The sequence below is a fragment of the Trifolium pratense genome, linkage group LG4 (genome assembly GCF_020283565.1).
Source record: "Trifolium pratense cultivar HEN17-A07 linkage group LG4, ARS_RC_1.1, whole genome shotgun sequence".
NCBI classification, from domain to species: Eukaryota; Viridiplantae; Streptophyta; class Magnoliopsida; order Fabales; family Fabaceae; genus Trifolium; species Trifolium pratense.
Window position 1 is genome coordinate 31,790,287 of NC_060062.1, and position 23,899 is coordinate 31,814,185.

The window sequence follows — 23,899 nt, forward strand, 5'->3', positions numbered from 1 at the left end:
CATAAGTAGATTTCTGCAAAATTAGTAATTGGACAGACATTCACTAAAACTGTAATTAATCTCTCTTTGTAACTCCAAATTTAGCGGGGTTTAATCCTGTGGAAATATAACTCGATTATGGTCATTTCGGTATCCATTTGGTGAATTATTGATCCAAATTGAGTTGTGTGCGAAGCTTTGAAGTTGTGACTCGAAAACAGATTTTGTGCAGAATTTTGGGGGACATACCTTCACTAAAACGATAATTAATCTCTCATTGTAACTCCAAATTTAGTGGGGTTTGATTCTGTGGAAAGATAACTCGATTACGGTCATTTCGATATCCGTTTGGTGAATTATTGATCCAAATTGGGTTGTGTGCGAAGCTTTGAAGTTGTTACTTGAAAGCAGAATTTTAGGGGGGCAAAATCCAAAAAATTATAAAACAGGGGGGTAAAAGTCCGCGTTTTAAAACAGGGGGGGTAAAATTCCGATTTAATCAAAACAGGGGGGGCAAAACTGCATTTAAGCCTTTAAAGTAAAAACAGTTTTTAAAACATTTAGTGTAATTAATTTAAAATAAAAAAAATGAGAGAATCATATTTCAAATTGCATGTAACAGGGAAAAGATTTGCTGAAAAATAAAAAACAAAAAAAATACTTGTTTGGTATGTTAACTAGAAGAGGAAGCACAAGATGAACCGGATGTCAGAGTAGGGGCGGAGAGGAATACTTATTGATGGATAATTAATTGGGAAGGTAAGGATGAAGGTAAGGATGAGATTCCAAAGTGTTGATCAAGAGTCTTCTAAGCAATCAAGTTTGCCGAAGAAACAAGGAACAAGATCCTCACAGTTTCCGATCGCAGTTGCAGGGATCGAATCGTAGTCCTCCCTATCGAATTTAGCGTCAATCACCACTGAACCAACTAACGATTGATAAAATAAATCAATTTTAACAAGCACAAAAGGGAATTTGAACGTGAGATATTTAGGAGTAAAACACTTAAATTATTATACTTGATCTTAAAAAAAAAAATGAACATCATTTTCATGCATCAAAAAATTATTTACCAACTATTTTATTTAAGAAAAAAAAATAATTTCATTATTTATAAACATTATGCTAATATATAAGAACATCCTTATTAGAGTTGTCAAAATGGGCTAGCCCGAATGGGCCGGCCCGCCAAGCCCGATTTTTTCCCGGGCTCAGGCCTTGAAAATCTTAGCCCGAATTTTTTTTGGGCTTTTTAGCCCGGCCCTATAAAGCCCGATTAAAATATGGGCTAGCCCGAATGGTCCACAGGCGGCCCGCAAGCCCGAAAAAAATGAAATTAAAAAAAATATAAATAATTTTTTTTGTATGATTTGAACTTAGTTCGTAATATAAATTATAAAACACCTCCGCTACTTAAGTAGCGGATGAGTAATAACAAGGCACCTGAGAAACTCGTAGGTAGCGGATAAGTTAAAATAGGGCGCGCGAGAAACTCGTACGTGGCGGTTGAGTAAAAATAGGGCGCGCGGGAAACTTATAAGTAGCGGATGAGTAAAAATAGGGCGCGCAAGAAAGTCGTAGGTAGCGGATGAATAAAAATATGACGCGCAAGAAACTCGTAAGTAGCGGATGAGTAAAAATATAGGGCGCGAGAAACTCATAGGTAGCGGATGAGTAACAATAGGGCGCGCGAGAAACTCGTAGGTAGCAGATGAGTAAAATTAGGGCGCGCGAGAAACTCGTAGATAACGGATGAGTAAAAATACGGCGCGCGAGGATTATTATATATATATATAAGTATCGGATGAGTAAAAATATGACGTGCGAAAATTATTGATCATATTTATAATGTTGAGTTTGAGCACTAAATGTAAAATAAAAAATAAAAAAATAAACTGGGAGGCCCGAAAGCCCGACAACCCGTACCGGGCCTGGCTCGGGCACTAATTTTAGTAGCCCATTTTTTATCCGGCCTTTTTACCCCGGCCCGATGAAACCCGAAGCCCGACCGGGCCGGCCCGAATTTGGTCGGGCCGCCCGTTTTGACAACTCTAATCCTTATCACTTCACTTCTTCTCATTCACCTTAGTCACCAAACTATTCTTATAACTCCCAAATCACAACCATTGTCAATTAAGAACAATAATTCTCGTCTTAATATACACAACATAATAAATCATATATTTTTTTATCGTCAACTTTCTGCAAATATCATTTCCAAATTAATTGTTAATGATTTCAAGTCACTTGATACACGTAGAGTACTATAATACTATTATAAAGTATTTAATTAAATTTTTTGATGATCAATCTTATGCTTATTATAATTTAAATTTTTGTATACAATATAATTTTCGTTTTAATTCTTGTTTTATAATTTTTACCCGAATATTATTTCCTGGCTCCGCCACTGAATCCAATGGATAAGAGACTATAAGACAATCTATCATATCTATGTTCTTCTTGTAACCGCGGCCACAGTAATTATCGTCGGTCGAACCAATTTATTTCACACATCACGCCTGTGCAAGATAAAATGGAGGGAAAACGAAAAAAGCAAATTAGAATTTAGAATTTACTTGTGTATACAAGCTTATAATATAAAAGATAGATATACATTATAATCACACTCCCACGAACAAAAGAGTTATATATATCACGGGTACAAAATTTTTGTCACACCAAATCCAATTTATTTATTTTTTACAAAGACCCCACCATCTATTTAATAAAAATTATCTCATAGAAATCACATAATTGCACCGAAAGCATTGATTTGTTAATTCCCTTCTGCTTAGAAGTATATGTGTTAAATTTTTTTTCACAATAGAAGTATATGTGTTAATTAATTGTTCAATAACGTATGATACAATTTCTTTACATTGATAGAGGATGAAGTCTAGGTTTGGAAAGTAAACTAGGTCTCCCATTGTGGGTAAGTATTAATAATAATCGTCCGATTGTGAGGTTTCATGGTTGTTATGATATACTATCAACACCTTATACATTTACTTTCTCCCTCTTCTCTCTCTGCCTTCAATGCCCATCACCACCACCTTATTTCAAATGAAAAACCCAACAAACTTTGAAGAAGAAGAAGAAGAAGAAGAAGAAGAAGAAGAAGAAGAAGAAGAAGAAGAAGAAGAAGAAGTAGAAGAAAATGTGGTTGCTTTATACTTCACTGCCAAGATGAACGAAGGCCCATAAGATTTTAGTGCTTTAATTAATTCTATTTCCCTATCTTATATTCATCCGGGTTCTTCAATTTTCACCTCTTTTTTCCTCTTATTTTGTATATTTGTTTTCAAAATCAAATTCAAATGCTTTATTATGTTTATGTGTCACAACAAATGCTCATATTTCAAGGGCTTTCATCATCACCTAAGCATTTTTTTCAATATTTTTGTGAGGTTCAGTGTCATTTCAACACAGTACATAAGCTTGACTTTTTGCAAAAAGGAAGCAAACATATGGGACAAAAGTGCTATTTTAAAAATTAAGAGGCTAAAATTACAAGTTTGTAAAATTTAGAGGGCCAAAAATACAATTTAGCCAAAACTTTATAACAAGTAACCTAAAGTCCAGCCCTAGTTTGTGTACCTTGGCCTCTTTACTTCCTAGCATAAAAAATCTACCATTCTCTTGTTTTTGTAGTCGTTTAGCAACGAACGAAATCGATTTCAGATGATAAATGTTTGAGTATTGTAGTGTTTCTTCTCTCAAATCTCAGCAAATTTGATCACCAAGGCTTTGTTTGGATTGGTGGTATGAGATGGAATGGAGTGGTATGTGGTGGTATGAAGTGAAGTTCCATTGTTTGGATTCTTTAAAAATGAATGGAATGGAGTGGTATGTGATGGTATGGATTCCATCCCATTCCATCATTTTCTCTTATTTTTCTTCCCCTCCAATTTGGGGTGTATGGGATGGAATACAAAATGTCCAAACAATGGAATACATTTTATGCTTCATTCCATCCCGCTCCGCTCCATTCCATCTTATTCCATTCCGCTCCATTCCGTTATGTACCATCAATCCAAACATAGCCCAAGAGGTACACACAATTTTACTTTAATAATGTTCAAATAGTAGCTCAGAGTCAGAGGTGAGTTTGTTGACTAAATTAGACTCATCCAAGTCGTTTAGATAGGTTTGAAATAAGTCGTTTAGACAAATTTGAAATAAGTTTAAATTTAAAATCATGAAAATCTAGGATTTTGTTGCAAAAGATAAGATATAAGTTGGTTCAGTTTTGAATTCAAATTCACGTTATAACTTTTCTATTAGTTTTCGCTCAAATTATTGAGTTATTTACTAAAGGATATACTCACTTTAAAATAAATCCTGTAATAATTAATATTCCTCTAATAATTAATATAAATTCAATCATCAAGTGAAAGTAAATTAATAAATGACTAGGAAACAAATTAAGCAAGAATGGTCATCCTATCTTATTCCCCCCAAATTGATCAATTAGAATAAATAAATTAAATAAATAATTAAGATATATAAAACGAAAGTTTCTAATTAATTAAACATAGAGTGTTACATCACATGAAATAGATTGATAATTAAATAATCAGTAGTGCTATATAGCACGACACGTTTGTCGCACGACATGCACGACATCATATATCAGTTACCACGTGTATTTTATATCTTAGTATTTTTCATAGTACTTTTCTATTAAAAACTGATTTAGGCAATTTTGTGTTTTTAACTTTTACCAACAAGGCAATCATGGCAACAACAATTACATAGCAGGTTTTGGGTAGATGTGATAAAATTAAGTTATAAGTTAGTTGGTAATTTATTTTAATGGCAAATATATTATATATTAATATAAAGTCGAAAAACATACCAGACAAGGTTCAGAATAATAAAAATATATCAGAACTACATTTCACCAGAACCCAATAAAACATAAAAACGTACAGACAAGTAAACGTACAAGAAAACACCAAACAAAGTAGAGCCCTCAAATCGAAATCACCACCACGAGAAGAAGATTGTCATTAAAGAAGATAAAGACAAAAATCAACTACATGCAGGACAAAATAATAAGTGGACCTCCAATCCCTCTGATCTATTGAGACCCAACATGACAGCCGAACAAACACTACCAGATCCAACATAAAGTATGGTGGATGCCCCACTCGTAAAAGGAACAGGGGAGCCAGATTTTTACCTAGAAACCACTTTCAAGATAAAAGTTTCACCCTATCAATCAGACACTCGATAGAAAAGGTCCTCTAATTTTATGAAACAAACTTATTAGTTAATATAACAAACTATAAGTTAGTTTATTTGTGTTATCAAATAGACAATTTAAAATTTATTTTGTAGTAATTTTTTTATGTTATTTCACAGAGCCAATAATTAAATCAAAGCTTCCTATAGCACATAAGTTCTCAGGAAAATAAAAAATTAAAGCAAAAGATAAGCTAACAAGTAATTAATAACATTAAAAAGAGAGAGAGAAATTGCGGTCGTGCAATGTGACGAGGCGCTAGTGTCGTGCCTTTTAGCATTATTCTTAAACAATACATCAAGAAATCAATAAGAATAAGATTTAAATGATCAATTCGTCCATGTAAGTTTGCAAGTTTTTTGATTTTTGTCCCTGTATCTTTTTTGTTTTAAAATAGTCCCTGAATGTGTAAATCCTTTTGGTTTTAGTCCATAATGTTAAGTGTCGTTTCAAAAATGATGACGTGGCAAACGGAGGCTAATGTGGCACCGTGTAACATGGCAAACGAGGATGACGTGTCAATGATGATGCACAGTCATCCACTTAGAGGGACCAAATCCAAAAATAAAATTGCAGGTGAGGGACCAAAACCAAAAAAACGAAATTAAATCCAAAAACATATTTTTCTTCTTTTTTCTCTAAACTAAGAAATTTACTCATATTTCTATGAACCCATAAATTGCAAAACATGTTTTAATGGATGCGATTTGAGAGATTCAAAAGAAAAAAAATGACTAAAAATGAGTCATTTTATCTTAAAAGTTTGTAAATTTTTTTGTTGACATTTGAGGATACAATGGAACTCAAATTTTACAATATATAAAGTTGTTTGATTAAAAATTCATGTCAAATTTTAAAGATGCTGATTAGTAAATTAATATGGTCTTTTGATTAAATCAAAATAAATGGTGTATCAGGAAACTCACTTTTTTTGTTGGTTAAAGAGTTTTATGGAATTTTAGGTTGGGGGAGAAGAAAGAAGAAGAAAATATCGTTTTAGTACGTTCAACACAAATTTATGGATTTAGAAAAATATGAGTCCATTTTTGGGTTTAGAGAAAAAAGAAGAAAAATATATTTTTGGGTTTAATTTCATTTTTTAGTTTTGGTCCCTCTCTGCAATCTTATTTTTAGATTTGGTTCCTCTAAGTGGATGACTTGACATCATTATTGACACATCATCATCGTTTGTCAAGTCATACATTGCCACGCCAGCCTCTATTTGTCACATCATCATTTTTGTAACGGCACTTAACGTTAGAGACTAAAACCAAATGGATTTGAACATTCCGAGACTATTTTAAAACAAAAAAAGATGCAGGGTTGAAAACCAAAAACTTCTAAACTTACAGGAACGAATTGATCATTGAAACCTAAGAAGAACTTATATATAAAATTTTGGATGGATGTTAGATTATTAACCCCTTAAAATTGTTCTGTCCTCGAAACTAGCAAGTCAAAAGATTAAGGTAGAGTTCCCTCTCTTAAAATCAGATGGATTTGGATTCAGTAAAGTTGACAACATGCAGTCAGTAAATTTGGACCGTGTCATCAAGATCAGACGGTCTACATGTGACCGACTGCACTGCAGTCAGTGTATTCCCGACTGCACTGAACCCCTATCCATTAAAATCACATCCAGTTTGTACTAACTAATTTAAACATTAGAAACTTGAGGGACCAATTTGAAACGTTTAAAATATAAGGGACTAACTTGAAACATTTAGAACATAAGGGACAAGCACGAAACCTAAAATAAAAGTAAATGATCATATTTGCAATTAAACATAGTCTATTTTTTTGGTTTACAAAGGAGCCGAGGATCAAACCCCACCACCAATAGAATATAATTAAAGCCTAGTCTTTACTATAAAATGAATGAATTAAACATTTCACTTAACCAACAATAAATTATGCTCATTTAAGTACTCCCTCCGGTCTTAAATATAAGCAAAAAAACGTATTTAGGCTAAATTGTTTGGTGTAAACCAGGTATCCTCTGCGCGCAACTGCAGAGACTAATCCCTCGAGTCTTGTGGGACCAAAATGGGTCGCAAACTCTCCCTAAGAGTTTTAACACTGCTGCATGCCCAAACCAGGGATCGAACCCAGGACCTTGGTTAAGCTAGAAGATATCCGCGCCATCTCATCTAAGTGCTCTTGGGTAGACCAGAGGGAGTATGTGTTTATTACGACTTAAATTTTTGGTATAGAATACTATAATTTTCATATTTAGCTTATAAATTATAATCTTTTTACGGCCCACCCGAATGTTTCGGTCAAACTTTGCAACTTGTTGGACGCATTTCTATTTGTCCAATTAGCTGTTTGAAAGTTGTGCTGAAAATCGTTAGCTTGATTTTACAATCTCGTAAAATGCGACGAGGTAGCCGACAATGATTAGAATTGATTTCTGTGTGAACATTTTTTTTTTGATAAAAACAAAATGATATTCATTCATTCAAATTGATAGATTACATCAAATACAATTACATAATCACTATCCCAAAAAACGTAAAGGATGAATCTGCAACAAAACTCACAACATCTGAGTTAATAGCATACAACGACAAAATGCCTACAACAAATAATATGATAAAGTTAAAGTCACCGGAATATCCACGTCTCCGTATCTTTAGTGTTGATGTCCAAATCATTGGTTGAAGCTGTAATTAACTGAAGCCGATCTTTCAATAGAAATCAAATGAACACCGCAACAATACGGAATAACAAAAGCATCGCACAAGACGACCAACAACACAACGCCACACTCAGACGACGAAATCACAAAAAACACAAAAGAAAAAACTTGATCAATATAAAGATCACTTATTTATATTAAAAGAAGAAAAAAAAAAACAGATGTAGATGAGTGATTCTACATCAAAAATGATCTAAAACCACTCCGATGAATAAAGGAGAAGAGTGTCAGTTTCCCAATGGAAAACTAGGGTCGGCCAGTCCAAAAATACATGATTTCTGTGTGAACATCAAATGCTAAGATTTATAAAAAAAACGTAATCTATCTTGCAAACAATGCGTTCATTTCAAGAGTAGTACTTGCATTGCGTATATTTTTTTTTTTTGGTGATACAGAAAATAAATACATTACTGGATCAGTACAATAACTAAATGACAACTCATGGAATATTTTACCATAATGGGTTTAGTTTTGAAACCCATTCACATTTGTGAAGAATGCACATTATCTCATAATAGTAGTCTGAAGATTTTGGACAATCGGCATCTGTTTCACATACCATAGGTGCTGTAATGAAAAAAGATACGAAAATAATGTTTCTAATATCTGATAAAACACTATGTATAGACTACAAAGCAAATAAGTTTTTTTTTTCAGCGCCAGTATCCGGTCCATTTGACCGCCTAATCTAGTTCGAGGTCAGTTCGAACAACAAGTGGTTCCAGCCTCCTCCCAATCGCAGTTGCGAGGGATCGAACCGTGGTCCATCCTACTAAATTCAGCGCCAATCATCACTGGACCAAACTGATGATTGGTGCAAATAAGAAAAATTTGATAAAGATGAAAAAATGACTTACAATTAAGTCCTTCCGTCGCAACAATAAATACGAAAAAAAATAGTATTATATAATACACAAACTTGAGAATTTTAACCATATTTTTTTTCTCTTTTGTATGTGAAAAGTAAAATGTGGTTTGATATATTTTATACTGTATAAAGTTCTTGCTCTCCTAAAAATAATTAAATAGTTTTTAACACTTATGAAGTTGTAAAAGCCCATCACAAAATTATAATCATTATTAAGTTTCTCTTAAAGTATGTATAACCATGGGTTGCGTTTGTCCCTTCAGTGCATGGCAAAGCCAGAAATTTTTTTAGGTTGGTCCGCTAAAAAATTATAACATATAAATTAAATACGAAAATTATATACAATAATTGAAATTTTAATAAGTATAAAGTTGTTCACCGGAGATGAAATACCATAAGTTTGAAGGTGTGAAAACACAAGAAGGGGGGGTTGAATTGTGTTTTAGATAAGTTAAAACTTTTTCAAAGTTCTTAACTTAACTAAGATAGCAGCGGATAAATCAACAACAATAATCAAGATCAGAGAGAGAGAAAAACACACAACAGATTTATACTGGTTCCTCTCACAAAACGAGAGTAGTCCAGTCCCCTTGCACTTCCAAGGGATTTCACTATAATCACACAAGATTACAATTGTTCAAGCACACAGCAAGAGACTTCACCACAATGCTCAAACACACAGCAAGAGACTTCTCAAACTTAAGAAAGTAAATAAAGTTCGTTGATTGTAATACAAAACTCTTAAAAGAACCTTTAGAATAAAATACAATGAGTACACAAAGACTTCAAGGTATTTTGACTAAGAGTGAAATTCTCGGTTCAGAGGTTGAGAGCTTGTATTTGCGAATGAAGAATTGTTCGTGCGTGTTGTTGTTTGTTGCAATTCGCTTCTTCTAGTATATATATTACTGAAAGAGAGTCGTTGCAAAATGACCGTTGATGAAAATAACATTTTTGTCTTCATGCATCTGTCTTGATGCAGTTTGAATGTTACTAAAACTGAGTAAGAGTTTCAGTAACTTTGACCAGGTGCAGAGAAGACTTTCCTTAATAAGCTAAGAAACCAGACAAGTCACGTTCTCACTTAAGGACAGGCAAAATGTAAGTAGCTGTTCTGATCAAGGTTGAAAGGTCATTTTCTTCATTGATAAAAGAGTTGACCTTCAAATTCGAATCTTCACACAACCCAAGATAACATCAGAGTTTGATTAACCTCTGAGTTAACAAGTCCTGAGGACTTCATCCTCTGATACATGTAACTTCTGAAGATCCTAATCCTCTGAGTCACTGAGAAACTCTGATAGTTAACTTCTGAGCTTTCTTCAGAGCTTGCCTGTATATAAGTTCTGCACACTTAAAATAAATTTTTAGTATCTCCAATTGTACATTTAATACTTTGTTATCATCAAAACCTTAATGGATTTAGGGGCAACAATTTTAAATCAATTTTGTTCCAACAAAGTTTGCTGCCATAAGAAAAAATTGGTCATTCAAAAATTAAAGTGCGTACCTTAAGATAATATTTACGTGTACCAAGTGACACAAAATAATTTATAATTAAGTTTGAATTAATACTTGCATAAAATTGATCATCAAAAAATTATATTTTTTTATTAAATTACATATATATTAAAATCTTAAAAAAATGATATAATCCAAAAATAAATAATACTGTATTAATAAAAAAAGAATAATTGTTTTTAATTTATTAAAAAATTTGCTTTATTCACACAAAAAATTACGAAGAAGATAATAATGGATATATAAATATGAAAAGCTAATTTTACAAAAATAATGTGATTAATTTAGTGGTTTACGACATGAATCTGGTCTCGATTGGCATGGGTTTAATACCCACTTTATAGAAAAAAATTGATTTTTTTTAAAGAAAAAACTGAAAAATTAAAAAGTCTATTCAACACAATGAAATTGATTTTCTAAAGAACAAAATAGATAAATTTAAAACCGCCCAAGTGAACAAAAAAAAAACGCAGCCAAGAGAACCTGAACTTGCGACACTTTTTCCATACATATCCACCTCAACCGCTCAGCCAACTACGTTATTGTGATTCAGTTTTTTTTTTATTATGCTAAGTTGTGTAAAAGATTAATTATATTCTACTTCTTCTGAATCGGGTAAAAGTCAAACATACTAGAAGGCCCATCAAAGTGGAATGAAAATAAGCACGTGGCAAACGACCATGGCGAATACACAAACGGGCACATACCAAAGTTGACGAGCCTAAAATTCTGTTTGGCAAAAATAGCGGTTGGCTGATAAGCTAGCTGATAGCTTATGGCTGATGACTGGTGTCTGATGGCTGATAACTTCTAGATGATAAGCCGATTGAAGTGTTCGGTAAAATTAGCGGTTCAACTGACTGTTAAATGTAAAATGACATAAAAGGACATCTTTAATTCAATAATTTTTTTTGGATCAATTTTGGTAAAAAAAAATTGTCTTATAAGCCATATTATATATGAAGGCTAGCTTATAAGGCAAAAGACAAAAGTTATAATCTAGCTTTTTTGGCTTGCCAAACAGACCTTAAGTCGTCCTCAAGTGTCCATACGAAAGGACAATACAGGTGTTATCAGTGGTAGATCCACTCCACATGAGGGACCCCACGGTACTGTAAACCCTAATATTCTTCCTATAAATATGGTCATACATCAATCCCTAGGTATGACATTCTGCGCCTCCATTTACACTCTTTCAAAACTTCTTTCATATACTGACTGCAAGTACCCTTCCCCTTCTCATGCAACGGCCGGAATCGTCAAGCTCATCAACATCAACAACACTCTACCACTAGCCGAGACGTCTTTGTTTGAAGAAATATGAGAAGATGTGTAAACTAAAAGAATTGAACAAATGAATGGAAATTGCTAGTGTGTATAGTTGGTTTTGGAAGTTATTAAAGGAAGTTATTAAAGAAGAGTTTGAATAATAATAAAAAAAAAATTGTTATGGGTATTTTGAGATTTTTTTTAAAAATTACATCAAAACAATGTTTTGCCTTTATATATAGGTATAGATTATTATTATTATTTTAATTAGCCTTTCATGATAGTATTTTGCGTGCAAATAGAACATATATTGTATGATCAATTTTTATTGTTAATTAAATCGTTGAATAAAAAAAAAATCATATTTAATTTTGTAATTGCATGATTTATTCTAAAGGCTTAATTGCAGTTTCGCTCCTTTTATTTTCACCATTTTGCATAATTGGTTCCCCTATTTTAAAATTCGACAATTTTGACAGAGATAACGGTGGGAAGAGATAGAAAATAAATGTATATGGTACTGACAGTGCATGATAACATCTCTCATCCAACGGTTCCTATAACTCACCCACGGTGGGAGACCCATCTCACTCTCCCACCCTAGAATCCGCCATTGTTTCATTGTAAAATGACATACTATATATATATATATATATATATATATATATATATATAGAAGATGAGTGCGGGTCACACCCTATAACACACCCTTTTAACACACTCCACTAATAACAAGGCACATCATCCCACATCATCCCTTTCTTTTTTCCCTTTACCTAATAACCGGTTCAACAGGTTGCTAAACAAAATGAACTGACATCCAATCCTCCATAGCTACTTCTTATATATCCATGGCTTCCGATTTGGCAGAAGTTTGAGCATGGGTTATAAAAAAAAATTAACTACAACACACTGCTATGAGATTAATTGTTCCAAGCAATGATTTTTATTTTGACTGAGAATTTGGATGAACACGAAGAAACATTTGATCATGAAGATGAACAGTTAAAATCAAACAACGATTTTTATATTGGGCTTTTGTCTATATTGAACAACATCGCAACAAGGTCTAGTCAGCACATGTTGAGGCTTAAGACAAAATCTAAAATGAGTCATTTTTAAGTTAATTGTAATTTTTAGTAAAGTTAATACTATATTTTTACTTAAATTTATCTTTTGGGTTTTTGGAAAGCAAACTCATTTATTAAACTATTATATTTGATTTTATTTAATATTTAAAACAAAGAAAATTGAGAAATTTATGAGGGGGGAGATTTCTTGAATCTACGTATTGCATTATATGAACATCATATTCAGTCCATTGAAGTAACATTGTGAAAACAAATATGGGGAATAAAATTGAAGAAAATAGCATAACAAGATCTCAAAATTTCACAAACACAAACGAGAATAAGGCCTTCACCAGAAAACCCAAACTTAGTGATAGGAACAATAAAAAATTATACTTTCAATTCAAAGCTCACAAAAATCAATTTTATACTAATATTAATACCCAATAATAACTATTTTCCGCAAAAAGCTAAATTTGGAGGCCATAAGCAAAAGTCACGGTTGCTTGCCCCTTGGACCGTGCTTACACTGCAACAACATTTATTTTTGTAACATTTGCCATGTAATCCATAGATTGCACATGTGATGCAACATCCATAATCATTAGGAGCACAAACAACTTTTTTAGTCATACTAGTTCCTGTTGTTAAACAAAACATCATTAGAAATTATACGTGCATGCAAATTATGAATACAATAAATATTCAAAGAATGATTCTTTCAAATACTGTTGCTCAATATTCCTTGAGCACAAGCGGTTATATGGATTTACGATTCTTTTTTTTGTTTAGTAGTATAGAGGCTAGAAATTCTATCTTAAAGGTGAATAAGTGTCTACCAACTAAGTTAAGCTCACGGGGACTATGAATTTAGGGTTCTATTGAATATGAAATGGTAATTATTTTATGATAAATTTTTAAATTTATTAAATGATATAAAATGTAAAATAAACTTGGAGCTAGCTATGGTAGGAAGCACAAAACAGAAAATGAATATAATTGAAAATACATAAGCGAAATGCACAGTGAAATAACATTTAATCAAGAAAGACAATATATATATATATATATATATATATATATATATATATATAGAGTCAGGATCCGTTGACACCAACTAGTTTGACACCAAATGTTACACCTCTCAATAACGTTTTAACCGATATAAATTTTATAAAATCCACCGTTGGATTGAAAGTTTACATCATATAGATCATTTGTGTAAAATTTCAGACAAATCCAAAATCATTTGATATGCTATTGAGACACATAAAGATTAACGGCATTTAAAAAAATACAAAAACCGTTAATTTTGATGTATCTCAATAACATATCAAATGATTTTGGATTTATTTGAAATTTTACACAAATGATCTATATGATGTAAACTTTCAATCCAACGGTGGATTTTATAAAATTTATATCGGTTAAAACGTTATTGAGAGGTGTAACATTTGGTGTCAAACTAGTTGGTGTCAACGGATCCTGACTCATATATATATATATATATATATATATATATATATATATATATATATATATATATATATATATTGAACAATTTATTGAAAATATATATTATATCTAACTAATATTGTTAGGAAACTTTTGACTATATATGCATTTTAAAACAAATGGTTTTCAAAGAGGAAAAATAATTTGTATCCCAAAAACCATTTGACATACATGTTTCACTAAAATAGAATAAAATCATGTTATGAAGTTAATTTGTTACCTGAAGCTATTACAATGGATGCAATGGATATAATTGCAAAGATAACATAGAGACTCTTGATATTGGTGGCCATTCTACTTTGAAAGGTTTAAAGAGCAAGTGCTTCCGGTATGTTATTTGAAATGGCTAGAGAAGTGTATACCAAAAAAAAATAAAAATGGCTAGAGAAGTAATTGAAAGATTTTTTGTTTTTACCAAAGTAATTGAATGAATTTAAAACTTATATATATGAAGGGTCATTTATGAAATAATATTAAATATATATAATGATAACAACATTAGACATATATTGAAGGGTACATATATATAATATTGATAAACAATGAATCGGTCAAATAGTATGAGACTTAACCAGTGTTGTTATATGTCCACATAGGGAAAATTCGATTAAGAGAAGAGAGTTTACTTTATATGTCTCGTTTTAATTGCAACTATTCTACTTTAAAAGATTATTGTATGGAAACACCAAAAGATTTGGTCTTCTTGGAAAAAATCAAATTAAAACCAAAATGCTGTGTGGAGGTTGTCGACTCAATCAAAAGCATCTCTTGACAATGATTTTTGGGAAAATATGTTTGGAAAATATACTGTTTTCCAAAATCAATATATATTCTTTGTCTTTCAAAAAATATTCCACTAAATTGATCTTTTCATCGTCGCATTATCAAAAAAATGGCGAGCTAGTGCCTAGTGATCTAATTGCTATTTTGAACGATTCACGAATTTAATTTATTGGGTTCTATTTATTAATTTGAGGAAGTTAAGAATATTTGACGGTAAATTTTTCAAATAAGTGGTACTTAGAGATGGCTATGGTTACTGGTTAGGTTCCATAACACACCATTTTCACATCTTTGGTAATCTTCTATTATTTTTATGTGCTAATGACAAGGTTGACCGATTAAAACATCATAAAAACATCTCTTATGAAATTTCTTAATTTTTTTTAGGTTTAAATGCAGTGTTACCCCCTGTTTTGAAAAATGCGGAATTTGACCCCCTTATTTTAAAATGCGGAATTTGACCCCCCTATTTTATAATTTGTTGGGTTTTGCCTTCACCAAAATTCTGCACAAAATCTGCTTCTGAGCCTCAAGTTCAAAGCTTCGCACAAAATTCAATTTGGATCAATAATTCACCAAACTAGTACCGAAACGACCGCAATCGAGTTAGTTTTCCACAGAATCAAACTTCACTAAATATGGAGTTACAGAGAGAGATTAATTACCGTTTAAGTGAAGGTCTGTTCAAATTAATTATCGTATGAAACTACTACTGGTATTTTCGTAATGCCTCTCACCTTGTAGCTCATTTTTTAATAGTATTTACATGTATGGAAATCTCATTATAATATTTTACCCCGTAGCTCATTATAATATTTTTGTTCATTAAGCCTCTCACCCCTTGTTTTGTGAATTATTGATCCAAATTGAGTTATGTGCGAAGCTTTGAACTTGAGGCTCAGAAGCAAATTTTGTGCCGAATTTTGGTGGGGGGCAAAATCCAACAAATTATAAAATAGGGGCGATATAATTCCGCATTTTAAAATAGGGGGTGTAAAATTCTGCATTTTTCATAACAAGAGGGTAAAACTGCATTTAAACCTTTTTTTTATCAAGTAATGAATTAAATATGAATTTTTATGCTATTAGCACTTAGATATTCATATTTAATTCATATTTTAAAAAAAAAAATTAAATTTTTGTTGGAGAAGATTGTCATAATATTATAAACAATTAAACATGTTTGCAAAAAAATATTAAAAAATATGAAGTATACATAAATTGACTTGAAAATAAGGACAACAAATTCTGACAGATAACATTTGAAAAACCATTATTTGAAAAAAAACAAATGTTTAGAGGGAATGAAACTATATATATATATAGGCAAATTCTTATCTACCCATTCATTCGTAAATCATACACGTGTAAAGTTTCACCCTTGTCATCGCCCACTTCCAAGACAACATCTTATAGTTTCATCCACCACCTCCGCGACTGTTTTACGACCACCCGAGAAAATGGTGTCTTTTCTCAACATCCAAACAGTCGATAACGTTGCGCGGCAAATTAGCCAGCATCCCATTCTTAACTTTTGAGCACCTGCTACACCCGTTAGACAGTTAAAAAGAACAAATAAATTTGATGGAATTACCACCATCATGCCAAGCCATCGTAAAACTCTATACCACACTTGTACTGCAAAGTCAAAGTGAAGAAGTAAGTGTTGAGTTGATTCCTCGTTATCATAACACATAGGACAGTCCACCAAACCATATGCTGTAACGACCCAAATTTATTATTCACTATTTAAGTGTTTAATTATTTGGTGACGTGATTTTTAAGTAAGATAGTAACTTTAAGTTATTTATCGAGAGCTTTAGTTAACACGCGAGTTAGTGAGAGTTTACGCGAGTTGGGCCGTGTTAGTGGGCTTTAGGCCCAATGGGCCTTGGACTTATGGAAGGGGTCGCTATTTAAGCCCATTAGAGAGAGAAAATCTCATTTTTTTTCTTTGTTCTTGAGAAAGATAGAGAGAGAGAAGGAAGAGGAGAGGAGAGCTAGGGCAAAAGCTTCAAGGAGAGATCCAAGAGCAAAGTTCGTGAGTTCGTTGATCTAAGGTAAGAGAGTATATTTCATATTCGTGGGTGATATGAGAAAGTGGAGAATGTCGATTTCTCCGTACCCGAACTTTCTCCACCCCATTTTCGTTTAGGTTTTTGGGTGATTTTCTTAAAGGAAATGATAGAGAATGTTCATAACATGTTTAATATACTTGTATCATGTAGTATGAACGATTTTGTGGGTTAAAATTGGGAATTTGTAGATGTTTGATCAAGAACTTTGTGGTTTATGAGTTTTTGAGTAAAAATGATAAATCATTAATTTTTCGATGCATTTGATGTAGATCTGAGAATCAATACGTCCTTTTATGTTTATATATGTGTTATATGTACATGAAGATAAACTTATTTGGGATTTATAACATGAAAAATGGGATTTTTGGGTGAATCGGAGTGAAAAACACGAAGTTTGAACATTGCTGTCAGAAGGTCGTCGCTAAGCATTCGCTTAGCGAATAGGTGGTGACTGTTGCTGTCCTGAGGCCCTCGCTAAGCGACCAGCTCACTGTCACTCGCCAGAAGTTGTCCATGCACTGACTATGTTCGCCATCCCTCACTATGCCGTCGCTAAGCGACCAGTGCTGTGCAAAACTTATTTGGTGGATGTTTTAAAGTGTAGTTAGGAACTTGTAACATGTGATTAGGGTATTCTAACATACAATTAGGTGTTTATAACCATGATTAATTGTATTGTGATGAGGTGTTGATGAATTGTTGATTATATTTGTGGAATATGATTGTTGTTGATTGTGTTGATGATGTTTGTTAAAATGTCAAAAGAAGTATATTGAGATGTTAATTAACTTAATAAAGAAGAATATTAGAATCACGTTATTCTAATAAAGAAGTATATTCCACATTATAAATGAAGAACTTAATGCTATTGATTGTGAGTGAATTCATGAAATACACACACACACATTCATGAATTATAAGTGATATTGGATATTCCAATAAAGAAGAATATCGGATTATATTTATCCGATAAAGAAGGATATTGGAGGTGAGATACTATAATAAAGATGATGGTACCACATGCATTAGATATGTCTAGGGGACATAGCATGAAGATTGTGGCATTAGATTGCATTAGGATATGTGTACATTATTTGATATTTGATATGTGACACATATGTTTGGAATTTGTGATAATTGTCTATGTGTGTAGACTTGTTGTATGTGTTGATTGTCCGATGATTATAAATGTAATTGACTTCAATCTCTTGAATACTATGATTGGTATGAATGATGATGTATATTTATGATTTATTAATATGCATGAATTGTGATGAGGTGTTTAAGTATCGTTTACTTACACTTGTATATTTTGAGTATGTTATCTAACTCTCTTTTATGTGTTATGTGCTGGACCGTTGGGGGTCCAGATTCACAGGTTTTGTGTTTATCGATGTCGAGTCGTCGGTGAAACTCTGCTCTGATTGTGACACGGGAAAAGGGGTTTTATAATGTGTATAGAGTTCCCTAGTCTTAGTCATTTTTTATAATGAATGATGCAGTATTGATTCAAAATTTGTATAAACAGGTAGTCTTACTAATTAATTAAATTAGTATTATTTTTATAAAGTATGTAATACCTGAACCAAGATTTTATAATTGATGTTATCCAACGTCTGAATTTTTTTTTTCTACCCCAACAATCTTCCATCTACCCCAACATTTTTTCCAATATTCCCATTCTACCCTTATCAAATTTAAATATATTTTATTATTTTTCACTTTGTCATTTTGTAACTTTTTCGGTAGACTAATCACACCCAGTGTTCCGGTACATTTTTTTTTCCAGGTTTGTTAAACTTACCGGAACTCTTTTTCAAAGTGTTCCGGTTTCTTAAATTTCCAGTTTATTACCGGAACACTTTTCAAAATCGTTCCGGTTTTATAATTTTGCAGAATCGATTGTGTTGTATACCGGAACACTTTTTTAAGTGTTCCGGTATACAAAAGGTGTTCCGGTATACAACAAAGTGTTCCGGTATACCAAAACGTGTTGTGTTGTATACCGAAACACTTTTGAAAGTATTCCAGTATGCAAAAAGTGTTCCGGTATACAACAAAGTGTTCCGGTATACAAAAAAAAAGTGTTCCGGTAATTACATACGTGTTCCGGTGTGTTGAACAAGTTGTAAAAAGTGTTCCGGTACATTAAAAGTGTTCCGGTATAGCAGTTTTGCTAATTTTATTTTTCTTTATTTTTTTTTAAACAGACATGACTCAAATCGGCAATACTGATTCAATCAAATTGTTAAACTTATTTCCCATTGTTTTGGTTATGGACTGCACCTACAAAACTAATAAATACATACAGCCAACGTCTCTACACTTAAGGACGTTCTTCAGTCCATTCACGTCTCATACGTGCCACTTGGCACTTTTTTCTTTTCCTTTTCCTTTTTTTTTTCAAACAATTAAATGCAACAATGTCTAGAAATTAAAAACTTATTTTTATTTCAACCTTCTTTAATTAATATGACCGTTATTGCAACAACTCTATTGTTTAATTTTCAAAATTATAGAATACTGTCTTCATCTTATAAATAGGTATCTCACTTCATTTTACTTTTTTCCTTCACATCTAGTCTTAACTATTTATTCGATCTTTTTTTAATTATTTTTTTGCACATTTAATTTGACAATGAACCCCAACCACCATAGTTCTTGGTCAAATTATATGTAAAATAGTGGCAATTCTTCTCATATCCCAAATCAATAAAATAACTCATTCCTTGCAAATGCACCTCTTAACACAAATCCAAATCATAACCCAAGTTTTCAAAATTCTATTTTTATCCCAAATTCACAAAATAACCCACACTTTGAAAATTATCCATATCATACGGGAAATTATCCATATCAATCAACTAACCCCACCGCACTATGCTTCATGGGATCAAGTGCCCGAAACACCATAGTTTTGGACTCAAGGTGGGTTGGAAACTATTAACCTTGGTGAAGAAGTTGGATCGACACCGGTTGTTAATATGACAAAAACAAGATTTCAATCAAAGGAAGATGAAGTTATCATTCAATCATGGTTCAACATTTCAAATGTTCCAATTGTTGGGGTTGATAAAAAAGGAGAAAGTTTTTGGAAGAGGATTGGTGAAGCTTATAACAAGTATCGTGATACAAATTATATAGAGAGGAAACCAATGACACTAAAAGGTCTATGACTAAAAATAAATCATGCGGTTCAAAAATTTGATGGGTGCTACAACAAACAAGCTGTGACTACACAGAAAAGAGGGAGCTCTTAGAGCGTCATCATTTTAGCTGCAAAAAAATGTATTACCAAGATGAACATGAGAAATTCACATTTGAAGATGCATAGAGACTATTGAAGGATGAACCTAAACGGCTTGCGGGTTTAATAGAACCTTCCGCAAAAAGAACGAAGAATTCAGCTTCAGGAGCATATTCATCATCATCTAAACCACATACATCAATGAGCAACGAATATAATTCACCATCACCTACTTAATTCGTTACGTCGTCCAATGGGTCAAAAGGCGGCCAAAAAGAAAATCTTGTGGAATAGTCTATCCCTTTGAAAATAATTGATGATTTGCAAGATGCCTTAAAAAAAATTGATGTCGGAGTTTTCAACTAATTGGGCACGTATTGAGGAAGAAAAAATTGAGATGGAGCGGTAAAGGTTGAAGATCGATGATTTGCAAATACTCTCAAAAGGTACATCAAATATGAATCAAAGACAAACTACAAGCGCATGGAATGTTATGCAACATGATTTCAAAAAACAAAAAATATGGACTTAATTGATATGATTATGTATGTTGGATATTTTTTAGATTCTCATAATTAGCCAGTTATTTAACTAGCAATTAAAATATGTACTTCTTTTTTATTTTGTCAAATAATATGTACTTAATTAATATAATTATATATGTTGGATATTTTTTAGATTCTCATAATTAGCCGTTACTTAACTAGCAATTGAAAAATGTTCTTCATTTTTATTTTGTCAAAAAAATATATGGACATAATTGATATAACTTTTTAAGAGTATTTGCATATAAAAAAAACTATATTTAATTGATATAAGTATAACATTTTAAGAGTAATTGATATAACCTTTTAAGACTTAATCGGGCACATATACGAACTATATATTTTTTTGTAACGAAAAAAAGAAAACAACTTCACTATATTTAATTAGCCATTAAAGATTAGCCGTTATAAAAATTAGTCGTTATTCAAACTAGCCGTTATTCAAACAAGCCGTTGGTCAATGTAAGACTCGTAATCTTAGTTCAGGCTAGAACGAGAGTTAGTATCTTTTTGTGTCTTTAATCATAATATTTGTGTATCGGTAAAATCGGAGATGTTGCTGAGATTGTGCTTGTGCGTTATTTTAATATCTGAAAAATTGGCACAATGATTTTATGAGCTTTGAATGGTTATAGAAATGTTCCTTGTCAGAATTTTGAAAAGGGTTCTGCTAACATGTGCCCTAAGGGCACATTTTAAGGTGTATTAAATTAACTAATATCTCATTTAATATACTTCAAAAATAGCAATAACCAACTTTATTAATTAAAAGATATAGTTCATTATATTTATTATCCATTTAAAAAAATTGCATAGGCAAAATATGATACTTGTCAAATATGATAATTAACTATATTTTTTTTGCTACAAAGCTTTTTTTTTTTGTCAAACTTTTTTTTTAAGTTGAAAACAAAATTAAATTATACTAGTAAGTATTATAAAATTCTAAAACATATTAGCAATTTAAAACCTAAAATTGTACTAACAATCGTTACCATTACAACATAATACTATAATATTCGGTCTTGTTCACCGAGAAAAAACAAAAAACACAAGTTAGCATAAATCAAGTATATTTCCAGAGTACATATAAGCCTGATTGTTAACAAACAAAAACAAAAATTGTAATCATATAATTATGGTCGTATAATCAGGCACATCATCATAAATCAAATTTGGCAGCATATAATATTTTTGTCTTTCCAATTCTTTTAAATAGGTAATAAATATAGTGGACCATATCTTTTAATTAATAAAGTTGATTATTACTATTTTTAAAGTAAATTAAATGAAATATTAGTTAATTAAATGCACCTTAAAATATGCCCTTGGGGCACATGTTAGCATTTGCCTTTTGAAAATAGTTTTCTTTGGATTTTTGAGAAAACGGGAAAGATATACCCGCTGCTTAAAATTTTACATACTCTGATTGCCGTCAAAATTTAAATAGAAGTTTTATATATCGACTGTAATGAGAATTTGATTTCATTATATTTTTCCAAGCTAAGGAGCAAAATTTTTTTCGGAATAATATTTATTCGTAAGTTTGTGAATTGTTTTAATTAAGTGATTTACAGTATATTTTTTCTGTCTGTGGGCGAATTGCGACTCATTTGAGAGCGAACGAGGGGACTGAGCGAGCTAGTCGGAATATGATCATGATAATATCTATATATTTTTGGTGATATTATTATTTTAAGTTTGTGAGTAAAGCTTTGAATGGCTAGGATTTAATCTTGAGACTTTACACTATTTGATCCAAGGGCCTAAAATGATTCATGTTATCTTTAAATAGAGAAGTCATGAGACCTTTCCAACCTTCCTTTTTCCTCTCACGTGAAACTCTCTCTTTTTCTCTACATCACCAAATATTTTCTCTTAAGTGTTAGAAAGAACAAAGAGAGATTTAAGATATATTGAGTGAGATTTTGATCAAAGTTCCAAGACAGAAAGTGTAGATCACAACTTGGTGAAGCTTTTGGTATGAGCAAAGTGGTAAGAAAAATCTCCCTCCCTGTTTTATCCCTCTTGGCCGTGAGGCCCTATTTTCCTAGAGTAGTGAGACTATCTCTTTTCCTTTATTAATAGTATATAGTTAATGGTAGATCCAAAAGAAAAATTGTGATTGGAGTTGTTTGATTTTATGCTCAAAAATATTTTGTTAAGTTTTAATTTTCTTGCTCATTTCCTTTGAGAATATTGTTGTGAGTTTATGTGATTATATATTCAAAAGAAAATTTTGATTTTGAGCACTTTGAAATTTTAGAGATTTTGTGAAAAATGTCGAAATGTCATTTTTATTTGATGAACATTTTTATATTGAGTAGATCTATCAATGTATCGGTTTAGTTTTTTTTCGAAAAATGAGTTTTGGTGTGATTTCCAATTCTGGCCGAAATTTAAAAGGGTGTTTAGGTCATTCTAAAATTGATAACTTGTCCTAAAAAGTAAACCATTAGATCCTCCTTTTTGAAACGATGAAATGGACATATGGTTTGCAATGATCGGATAAGGAATGACTGATTTACGGTCATTTTAAATCGTAATTGTTTTACCGTTGTTTGAACTTGAAGTATAGCAGTAGTAGAAAAAAATAGAGATTATTTTTCTATGAAAAAGGGAAATGTTTGGAAAATCAATTGGTGAATTGAAATGAAAATTCTTTTATCGAGAATTGTGTTTTAAAAGGCTTAAACATTTGTGAACTTGTTTTATTTTGAAGAAAAGTGTAGAACTTGGTTGAAAAGATATTGTTTTTGAAAAAGTTTTAAAATAGTGGAGTTTTATTTAATGACGTTTTTGTGATGCAAACTATTTTATTAAAGTTTTAATGTTTTCAAATAGTTGTTTTGAAAACCATTTGAGCCTAGTTAGTTGTGAGGAAACAACCGTAGGTCTTGATCCATTATTAGCCAAGCTAGGGCTTAATTGAGTGACCAATTAGAATGTGGTATTAACTTAATTAACTTGAATGATTAAGGGTTAAGAGGATTAGCCGGATTTGGGACTTTTTCGAGAGAGACAGATTTGCTCGCATAGCGTAAGTTGATTGTGTTGGAAGCTTGCTGAGGT

General features: G+C 31.8%; 2 long non-coding RNA genes across 2 annotated transcripts; both read right to left on the reverse strand.

Annotated features, from left to right (window-relative positions):
- Nucleotides 1–8,355: 8,355 nt before the first annotated feature.
- On the reverse strand, nucleotides 8,356–8,944 carry LOC123923725. The gene is made up of 2 exons (XR_006814484.1): nucleotides 8,789–8,944; nucleotides 8,356–8,498 (listed from the first exon to the last, which is right to left on the reverse strand). It is a non-coding gene; the product is annotated as an uncharacterized LOC123923725 (long non-coding RNA).
- A 4,019-nt stretch (nucleotides 8,945–12,963) lies between these two features.
- On the reverse strand, nucleotides 12,964–14,575 carry LOC123924692. Its single transcript, XR_006814817.1, has 2 exons — nucleotides 14,395–14,575; nucleotides 12,964–13,300 (listed from the first exon to the last, which is right to left on the reverse strand). It is a non-coding gene; the product is annotated as an uncharacterized LOC123924692 (long non-coding RNA).
- Between the last annotated feature and the right edge of the window lie 9,324 nt (nucleotides 14,576–23,899).